Here is an 11,217-nt window from a genome sequence, read left to right as displayed (position 1 = left end):
TTCGTCCTTCCTTGAGTTTGTACTTACTAGGTCAGAGGGGAGAAGGAGGAGCCTTCCTGTTCTGTCCTTCTTCCTCAGCACCTCACCTACCTCTCAATCAGGCTGCCAATGCTCTTGTCACCCTCAGCCTTCCTTTGGCTCTCTAGCTCAGACAGTAAGGCTCAGACAACAGCCTCTTCTCAGCAAAAGGAGAAAGAAAGAAAGAAAGGAGACTTGGTCAAGGAGATGGTGGTGGGCAGGTGGAAACAGGATCAGCACCTGTGCATCCCAGCCCACCCACAGATGCTCATCCACCTTCCACAAACTGTCTCTAGACCGGGTTGCAGCTGTCACCAACTGCCCATGCAAGAACTTAACACTGAACCTGAGCAAGGAGGGTGAAGCTGATGAATCCCAGGGGAGCCCAGAAACTAGATCTCTGGAACAGTAGTTCCCAAGCCTACAATTAAAGAAACCCAAACAGGGAGCTTGAGGACAAGACCTGAGGAGGGCCAGTGTGAGGAAACCTGGTCAGGGGAGGGAAGCTGGCTCTTGGTGCTCTATCTTCAACCAAAGACATATCCCATACTTCCCCAGTGACTCTGAGAGACCTCAAAAGGTTTCCATCTGTGTCTGTCCCAGCAGTCTATCCCTGTATGATGGAAGTCACACCTGTTCTTTACAGACCCCATGAAGTCAGCCTACATCTATCGAGGGTCCATGATACACAGAACACTAGATGAGATATTGTACTTGAATCAAAGGTGGGGACTAAACACAATCTGGCCTTATGGATATTATAACCAAGTGGGAGGGAAAGAAGAGTACCCACATTCAGGAGAGTCAGATGGTGGCAAGGAGCTAGTTGTCATCCCAAAACTGTCTAATGTTTCCCTAAACTCAGTGCCCTTCACAGTTTGCTGTGGATAGCCCTGTGGTTTACAGATATTATGCCTGTCTTCCCAGTGTAATCATGGATAGCACTCTCTTGAACTCTGAAAAGTCTTCCAGTTTGGATGATAATTTTATATCTCCTCTGTTTTTGGCCTTATTACCATGGAAGCAGGTCAGTTTTCAAAATGGCCAGTTCATTGTAAACCAATTGGCCACATGACCAATTTATCTTTTATGTTTTAGCTCTTTTTGAAATTTATTTATTTATTTATTTATTTATTGAGAGAGAAAGCTGGGGACAGGCAGGGAGAGGGAGAGAGAAATCCCAAGCAGGCTCCACACTGTCAGTGCAGAGACTGAGGCGGGGTGCAAACCCATAAACCATGAGATCATGACCTGGGCCAACACCAAGAGTCAGACGCTCAACCATCTAAGCCACCTAGGCACCCTGAGCCTTTTTTTTTTTAACTAAAGTAGGCTCTATGCACATTATGGAGCCCAATGTGGAGCTTGAATTCAAGACTGAGAGATCAAGATCTGAGATCAAGAGTCAGATACTCAACCAACTGAGTCAGGCAGGAGTCCTCAGTTTTATTTGACTGGTTTTTTTTTTTTTTTAATTTTCACAATAACAACAAAAAAAAAGTGTTTTACCTGCCATACAAAACTCTTAGGGGCTTCTGTTGAAGACTGATGTACAGATAGGAGACATTGGGTCAGAGGGCTAGGATAAAGGGGATTGATGGGAGATGTTGTAAAATATAATGAGGTGGAGTTAGAGGCAACTAGAAAAAATAGGCCTTCCGCCAAACGTTCCAGGAACACCAACCTGGCTTTGAAAAAAACTCCCTACAGCCATATCACACTCTTCTGTTTCAGCTTCCTTTTCTACTTATTGTCTACTACCCACTGATCTCTCTGGTTCCCATAGATAACTGAAGAATTCCCATCTCCACATTCTCATTCAAGTTATTGTCCTATTGGAACTTACTTTGCCAGCTTTCTATTTCTTATTGAAACTTTATTCTATGAGGACTCATATAATGTTCATCGTTACTTTTCTCACCTTCCAAAATTTGATCCACATTCACTTCAGCCTCTGTCCCCTTTGGACTATTGCCTGTACAATTTGCAATTATATCTGTTATGTCATGTGAAATCTTTTATATTACCATTTATCTAACCTACATAGTGATTATGTGAAATGTGATGGCATACAAACAAAACAACTTTATTTTAAACTAGGACCACTTCACATCTGGAATCTTCTTGCCCATTTCTTAATGGATGTCAGAACGATTGCAGAGCTTCAGGTATAAGATCAGCTTCAGGTGTAAGTCTCATCCCACTTAGCTAATCAAGACTGGCTTTCAGTAGGCTATGATCCAGTCGTATCCAAGTCACAACTTAAATATCCCATCTAATTCAAAACCTACCTGATCAACTATGCCTTGCTCAGTTCTGACAGGGCTTGAGACCCACCAGGGGGAAGAGGGCAAGAGTCATCCTTTTCACTATTTCTCCTGATTCTCTCATTTTGATAGTTTTCCCTCTTCTTTCCATTGTTTTCTGGGGTTGAAAAAAAGGGTCATTAATGTGGGTCATTGTGGGCAATCTGTTGAGTATTATAAGTATTTTCTGTATTGAGATGTCCAAAGTCCAATGTGTGAAATATTTATCTATATATCTATATCTATATATCTATATCTATCTATGTCTATGTCTATGTCTATATCATCTATATCTTCTATTAATCTATATATTATCATCTATTAACTATGTACCTATCAATCATCTATAATCCCTGCATGTTGATAAATGTTGAATGATATACCTACTCTATGAGAACTCTGCAGTAATAGTTCCTGGACATTGATGGACACTGTCCAATTGACCCCTGTGACCCCCTCATTTCCTACCCTGGAATTTTACTTTCATCCTTTCACACCAACCACTCTCAAGAGAGTTTTCAAGAAGGCTTAAGATAGTGATTTGACAAAGCATCTACTTCACAAATATACAATCTAGTCATCTTGACCCTGCACTTTTGCTGCATTTTGTTCTTCCTTGCCAACATGAGCAAGCCCCAGATTATCTCACAGCTTCAGAATTCTCCAAACACCAGTTTTACATTCACTTACATCCACAGTTATTCCTGGTTCTCCCTGGAGATCTCTGGCTTGACTCCATGGAATTAGTGACATCAGTGCCTATAGTTAGGGAACCTCCAACCAGGACTTTAAGTGCCAGTTGCAATTCCTCAAGGAGGGAAACTTTTAAATACCCTCTCATTTAGGAAACTAGGAGTTGGTTCTTTGAAAGAATTAATAAAATTGATGAAATCATAATCAGACTTATCAAAAAAACAGAGTGGCCCAAATAAATAAAATCCTCATGAATGAAAAAGAAGATATCACCACCAACACCACAGAAATACAATTTTAAGACTCTTTTCTGAAAAACTATATACCAACAAACTGGGCAATCTGGAGGAAATTGACAAATTAGAACCATACAAACATACAAAACTGAAACAGGAAACAATATAAAATTGAATACACACATAAACAGCAAAGAAATTGAGTCAGCTATTAAAAATCTCCCAAAAGCAAAAGTCCAGGAACAGATGGCTTCCCAGGGGAATTCTACTAGACAGTTAAAGAAGAGTTAATGCCCATTCTTCTCAAACTGTTCCAAAAAATAGAAAAGGGAAGGAAACTTCCAAACTCATTCTATGAGAGCAGCATTACTTTGATTCCAAAACTAGACAAAGACCCCACTAAAAAAGAGAACCACAGGCCAATATCCATGATGAACATGGATGCAAAAATTCTCAACAAGATACTATCAAATCAAATCATTAAAAGAATTATTCACCACAATCAAATTGGACTTATTCCTAGGCTACAGGGTGGGTTCAATACTCACAAATCAATCAACATGATACACCACATTAATAAAAGAAAGAACCATATGATCCTCTCAACGTGCAGGAAAAGCATTTGACAAAATACAGCATCCTTTCTTGATAAAAACCCTTAACAAAATAGGTATGGATGGAGCACACCTCAATATCATAAAGGCCATATACAAGAGACGCATGGCTAATACCATCTTCAGTGGGGAAAAACTGAGAGTTTTTCCTCTATGGTCAGGAAAATACAGAGATGTCCACTCTCCCTATTTCTATTTAACATAGTACTGGAAGTCTTAGCCTCAGCAATCAGACCAGAAAAATAAATAAAAGACATACAAATTGGCAAGGAAAAAGTAAAACTTTCACTTTGCACATGACATGATACTCTATATAGAAAATCCAAAAGACTCACCAAAAAAAGTTGCTAAAACTAATACATGAATTCAGCAGTTGCAGTATATAAAATCAACATAGAGAAATCTGTTGCATTTTTAGACGCCAATGATGAAGCAGCAGAAAAAGAAATAAAGGAATCGATCCCATCGACAATAAGGTACCTAAGAATAAACTTAACCAAAGAGATAACATGTCTGTACTCTGAAAACTATAGAACACTTATGAAAGAAATTAAAGAGGACAAAAATGGAAAAATATTCCATGCTCATGGATTGGAAGAACAAACATTGTTAAAACCTCTATTCTGCCCAAAGCAACCTACCCATTTAATGTAATCCCTATCAAAATACCACTAGCATTTTTCACCAAGCTATAAGAAACAATCCTAAAATTTTTATGGAACCAGAAAAGACCCTGAATAGCCAAAGAAATCCTAAAAAAGAAAAAGCTGGAGTCATCATGGTTCTGGACTTCAAGCTATATCACAAAGCAGTAGTCATCAAGACAGTGTGGTACTGGCACAAAACAGACACATAGGTCAATGGAACAGAATAGAAAACACAAAAATGGACCCATAACTATACAGACAACTAATCGTCAACAAAGCAGGAAAGAATATCCAATGGAAACAGTCTCTTCAACAAATGGTGCTGTGAAAACTGGATGGCAACATGCACAAGAATGAAACTAGACTACTTTCTTACACCATACACACAACTAAATTCAAAATGGGTGAAAGAGAGAGGACGGCCAACATGGCAGAGAAGGAGGGGGATCAGTACTTCCTGCGTCTCCCAAACAAAGAAGGGCTGGAACCAAAGGACTTTTACCCCAAGAATCTTGGAGGAAAAGAGACTGAGTCTACCAGGGAGAAACTGGGACAACTTGAGAGACCATAGGCGGGTGATTGTGAACTAGGGGAGATAAAACAGGTCGTGTAGGCATGGAGGGGAGGGACCCCCTTCTGCTGAGAGACCAAGGGAAAACAAAGAGCGGCTGGGGAAGTGTAGGACTGTATCTGAAGAAGAGAAAAAACCTCAGGCCAGTATCAGAGGGGGATCCCATCTCTAACTGCAAGTTAGAGGATCTCTAACTGAAGATCCCATCTTCTGACTGGGGCCAGCTGTCCTGTTCACACACCTGGGGAGGAGGGGAGCCACCCCTGGGCTCAGTGGTAGATCAGGAGCACAGACTTCAGCAGAAGAAATCAGTCCCTCCCCTGAAGGGCTGTGGCACAAGACAATACCAGCTGGGACCTCATATCGGGAAGTGATTCCCCAGTACTGGGACTCACGGAGTGGGAGTTTAAATCCCAGCCAAGCCCCTGGGGCAAAGGAGTCGACAGAGTGAGACAGCCTCGTCTGCACCAGCAGCACAGTGAGGACAGCTCCAAAGAAGTGATTTGGGGGGCTCCTGGGTGGCTCAGTCGGTTGGACGTCTGACTTCGGCTCAGGTCATGATCTCACAGTCTGTAGGTTCGAGCCCCGCATCGGGCTCCGTGCTGACAGCTCAGAGACTGGAGCCTGCTTCTGTTTCTGTGTCTCCCTCTCTCTCTGCCCCTCCCCTGTTCATGCTCTGTCTCTCTCTGTTGCAAAAATAAATAAAAATATTTAAAAAAATTTTTTTTTAAAAGAAGTGATTTGGGACACAGGGTCGCTGCTTTCTCCCCACCACAACCAAGGCGGGGCCTCAGGGATCAGTCTGCGGGGCCCACAGTGGAGATGGGACCAACCTAAACCAAACCACGCCCATTCCCACTGGGTAACTGTATCTACTGGAGCAGGATAGACACTGGAACCATTCAGACCCCTCCTCCAGACCAATGCTGCTGCATTGCCTGGATTAATTCTAGGATAATTCTTTACATATAGGTATATTCTCCGCCCCCCCCTTTTCTCCCTCTTATCTCTTCTCTCCTCTAGGCTGGTTACTCTGGTTATTGGTTTGTTTAAACACACATATTTAATCCATTCTCTTGATACATGTTCTACACCTCCTTCTTTACATTCCTTTCTGTCTTTCAGAAATAATCAAGCTCTATAGTTTCTCTGTCTGGGCAACTTTATCTTCTCCCCCCCCCCCCCGCTTTATTCCTTATTTTCCTTTCTCTCTCTCTCTGGATTAAACCATTTAATCTTTCTGCCTAGTCAATGTTTATTTCTTCTTTGTCCCCACCCCTGTCATTTCTCTATTTGTATGTACTCTTCCATCAGCACCACCTCCACCCTGTTCTTTACTTGTAGCTGGTGTTTCTGTTTTTTGCTCTTGGATTGTTTTTGCTATTTTGTTGTTTGTTTTTGTTTGTTTGTTATATTTGTTTTTGTGTTTGTGGGTTTTTCTTTCCTATTTGTCTGTTTGTCTTGCTTTCCAAGGCTACTTCCAGGAACAAATGAAAGCACACCTGGTGGAGGGTCAAAAACATCAATACAAGTAGGGAAATAAAATAATCAAAATCAAAAAAACAGAGAGCAAGTACCTCTATCCAAAAAACACCTCCTGAAGGGCCAGGCCCTGGACAGTGTATGATCCCACTTTAATACAGCAGTGCTCACAGGTGCAGAGCACATAACAAGCTTTTAAAACACATAAGGGATAGAAAACTAGCCGAAATGATGAAACAGAAGAATGCTCCTCAGAAGAAATTCCAGGAAGCACTGACCATTGAAGAATTGATAAAAACAGATTTAAGCAACATAACTGAACAAGAATTTAGAATAATAGTCATAAAATTAATTGGTGGACTTGAAAAAAGGCATAGAAGACAGCAGAGAATCTATTGCTACAAAGATTGAGACACTAAAAAATAGTCATGATGAATTTAAAAATGCTATAAATGAGATGCAAAATAGAATGGAGGTGGGCACAGCACAGAAAGAAGAAGCAGAGAGGAGAATAGGAGAATTAGAAGATAAAATTATGGAAAAAGAGGAAGCTGAGAAAAATAGAGATAAAAAAATCCAGGATCACAGGGGAGACATAGAGAACTAAGTAATTCAGTCATATAGGACAATATCCATATCACAGAAATTCCACAAAAAGAAGAGAGAAAAAGGCTGAAGGTGTACTTGAACAAATCATAGCTGAGAACTTGCCCAATCTGGGGAAGGAAATAGGCATTGAAATCCAACAGGCACAGAGAACTCCCCTCAGACATAACTTGAATCAATCTTCTGCACAACATATCATAGTGAAACTGGCAAAATACAAAAATAAAGAGGGAATTCTGAAAGTGGCTAGGGATAAACGGACCTTCACATACAAAGATAGACACATAAAGGTAGCACCAGACCTATCTACTGAAACTTGGCAGGCCAGAAAGGAACGGCAGGAAATCTTCAATGTGATGAACAGGAAAAATATGCAGCCAAGAATCCTTTATCCAGCTAGACTATTATTCAGAAAAGGAGAGAAAAATGTGTTCCCAAACAAACAAAAACTGAAGGAATTCTTCACCACTAAACCATCCCTACAAGAGATCCTCAAGGGGACTCTGTGCGTGACATGTTGCAAGGACCACAAAGTATCAGAGACATCACTACAAGCATGAAACCTACAGATAACACAGTGACTCTAATCCCCTATCTTTCAACAATAACACTGAATAAAATGACTAAATGCTCCAATCAAAAGACAAAGTGTATAAGAATGGATAAAAAAAACCAAGACTCATCTATTTGCTGTCTACAAAAGACTCATTTTAGACCTGAGGACACTTTCAGCTTGGAAGTGAGGGGATGGAGAACTATCTATCATGCTACTGGAAGTCAAAAAAAAGCTGGAGTAGCCATATTTATATCAGACAAACTAGACTTTAAATTAAAGGTTGTAACAAGAGATGAAGAAGGGCATTATACAATAATTACAGGGTCTATCCATCAGGAAGAGCTAAAAATTATAAATGTCTAAATTTGGGAGCACCCAAATATATATAACAATTAATCACAAACATAAAAAATCTTATTGATACAATGGAAAGATCATCTAGACAGAAATTCAATAAGGAAACAATGGCCCTGAAGGATACATTGGACCAGATGGACTTGTAAGATATATTTGGAACTCTGCATCCCAAAGAAGCAGAATATACTTTCTTCTTGAGTGCACATGGAACATTCTCCAAGATAGATCACATACTGGGCTAGAAAACAGCCCTCAATAAATATAAAAGAATTGAGATCATGCCATGCACACTTTCAGATCACGATGCTATGAAACTTGAAATCAACCACAGGAAAAAGTCTGGAAAACCTTGAAAAGCATGAAGATTAGAAAACATCCTGCTAAAGAATGAATGGGTCAACCAGGCAATTAGAGAAGAAATTTAAAATATGTGGAAACAGGGAGGAGCCAAGATGGCAGAACAGTGTGGAAGCTTTTTGTGTGTCTCGTGTCCATGAAATACAGCCAGACCAACACTAAACCATACTACACACCTAGAAAACTGACTGGAGGATTAACACAACAATCTGCACAACCTGAACCACAGAATTCAGCAGGTACGCAGCACAGAGAGGTGAATTTGGGGAGCAAGAAGCCATGAAAGGTAGGGAACCGCTTTTGTGGGTGGAGAGAGGACAGAGACTGGGGATGCAGGGAGACTATGGGAATAGCACTCCTCCCCAAAAGCAGCTGGAGAGAAAGTGGAAAATTGGAAACAGCTGCAGGGACTAAACTACAAAGGGAGAATTCCATTAAGACTGTAAACAAGGGGAGTGCAAAGGCTGCAACTCCGCAGCTCAATACCTGGTGGTGCTCTGGTGGGAAGGCAAATCCCCAGGAACAGAGTGGGGTCCGGGAGGTTCTCGGGCCACATGGGGAAAAGTGGTTCCACTGCTGGAAGGACATTTGGTAGAAACTGTTGAAGCCACCTAGTCCCAACAGACCCCAGAAGGTGGCTACATTTGCTTGTGCTGGGGCAAGGTCATTAAGGGAGAAGCCTGGTGCCAGATGTGTGTCATGATTTTCCATAATCCCTGAAATGCTGCTGCTATGCTGTCTTGCGAACTTTTTCTGGGGCAGGCTGACACCTGGCTGCAGTCTCAGGGCACCGGCAACAAGGTTCAGCAGGCATTCCTGGGTGCAGCCGATGTATGGCCATTGCTCATTCAGCCATTGCTCAGTGAGACCCTCCTGCAGAGGGGTGGAACAGGTCAAAGCCACAGTCCTTCAGAAGTAAGGGGCTGGGGAAAACAGCCACATCTGAGACAAAACTTGGGAGAGAGGTACTGCCTGAGGCCTGGCCGTGGAGAGTGAAAAAGCGGGGAGTGGACAAGAGCTGAAGACAGAGGACGAGTGTGCGATTGCTGATCCGGGAGAACAGACTGGGTAGCTGTGTGGCGCCATTTTCACCGCTTCCTCGCATGCGCATATGCACCTACAAGCGCCACAACAATTCACCCCAGTAGGCTAGCAGCACCATCTAGTGGAGAGCGGAGCTGTTACACTGAGTCCCGCTGAACTGAGACAACTTCGCTCTTCAAGAACAGAAGTCTCACTGCCAGCTTAATTTATGGACTATAAAGAGCTATATAGACTGACTTCTAGGGGAAAACAAAGCAATTTCAATCCTACTTCAATCTGTTAGCAGGTTCATCTATTCAATTTTTCTTTCTTTTTTTTTTTCTCTTTTCGTTTCTTTTCTTTTTTCTTGAATTCAGAAAGAGAAAAACTTCATTTTTACTTTCAATTTCTACTAAAATGTTTATTTAATTTTTATTACTATAATTTTTGCTTTTATGTATTTTTTTTCAAATTCTATTATACTTCCATCATTTTATTTTAGTCTCCTACAGTGTATTCACTTTTTCAAATTTTCAAATGATTTTTTCTTTTTTTTCTTTTTTTCTTTTTTTATCTTTTCTCTTTTTCATTTTTTTCTTAAATACAGAAAATGAAAAAATTCATATTTATTTTTAATTTTTATTAAAGATATTTTTCTTTAATTTTTTTCTTTCTACTATATTCTTTGGTGTGTATTTTTTCAAATTCTATTTTACCCCCATCATCTCATTTTAGTCTACTTCAGTGTGTTCATTTTTTCAAATTCTCAAATGATTTCCTTTTTTTTTCTTCTCCCCCCCCTTTTTTAATCTAATCTGTCAAACCACTTTCAGCACCCAGACCAACAAACACCTAGGATCTAGCATCATCTATTCGATTTGTGTGTGTGTGTGTTTAACTTTTAATTTTAATATTTTTTTAATTTGATTTTTTTAATTTCAATTTTTCTACTTCATTAATTCATTTTCTCCCTTCAAAATAAAAAAAGAAGGAATTCACCCCAAAAGAAAGAGCACGAAGAAATGACAGCCAGGAATTTAACCAACACAGATACAAGCAAGATGTCTGAACCAGAATTTAGAATCATGATAATAAGAATACTAGGTGGAGTGGGAAATAGATTAGAATCCCTTTCTGCAGGGATAAAAGAAGTAAAAAATAGCCAGAATGAAATTAAAAATACTATAACAGAGCTGCAATCACGGATGGATGCAGCGGCAGGAAGGATGGACAAGGCAAAACAGAGAATCAGTGATATAGAGGACAAACTTATAGAGAATAATGAAGCAGAAAAAAGAGGGAGATTAAGGCAAAAGAGCACGATTTAAGAATTAGAGAAATCAGTGATTCATTAAAAAGTAACAACATCAGAATCATAGGGGTCCCAGAAGAGGAAGAGAGAAAAATAGGGGTAGAAGGGTTATGTGAGCAAATCATAGCAGAAAACTTTCCTAACCTGGGGAAAGACACAGACATCAAAATCCAGGAAACACAGAGGACTCCCGTAAGATTCAACAAAAACCTGCCATCAACAAGTCATATCATAGTCAAATTCACAAAATACTCAGGGAAGGAGAGAATCATGAAAGCAGCAAAGAAAAAAAAGTCCCTAACATACAAGGGAAGACAGATCAGATTTGCAGCAGACCTATCTACAGAAACTTGGCAGGCCAGAAATGAGAGGTGGGATATATTCAATGTGCTGAATTGAAAAAATATGCAGCCAAGAATTCTTCATCCAGAAAGACTCT

Source organism: Panthera onca, chromosome A1 (genome assembly GCF_046562875.1).
Source record: "Panthera onca isolate mPanOnc1 chromosome A1, mPanOnc1 haplotype 2, whole genome shotgun sequence".
In the NCBI taxonomy this organism is placed as follows: Eukaryota; Metazoa; Chordata; class Mammalia; order Carnivora; family Felidae; genus Panthera; species Panthera onca.
Note: the sequence above shows the minus strand (reverse complement) of the source record.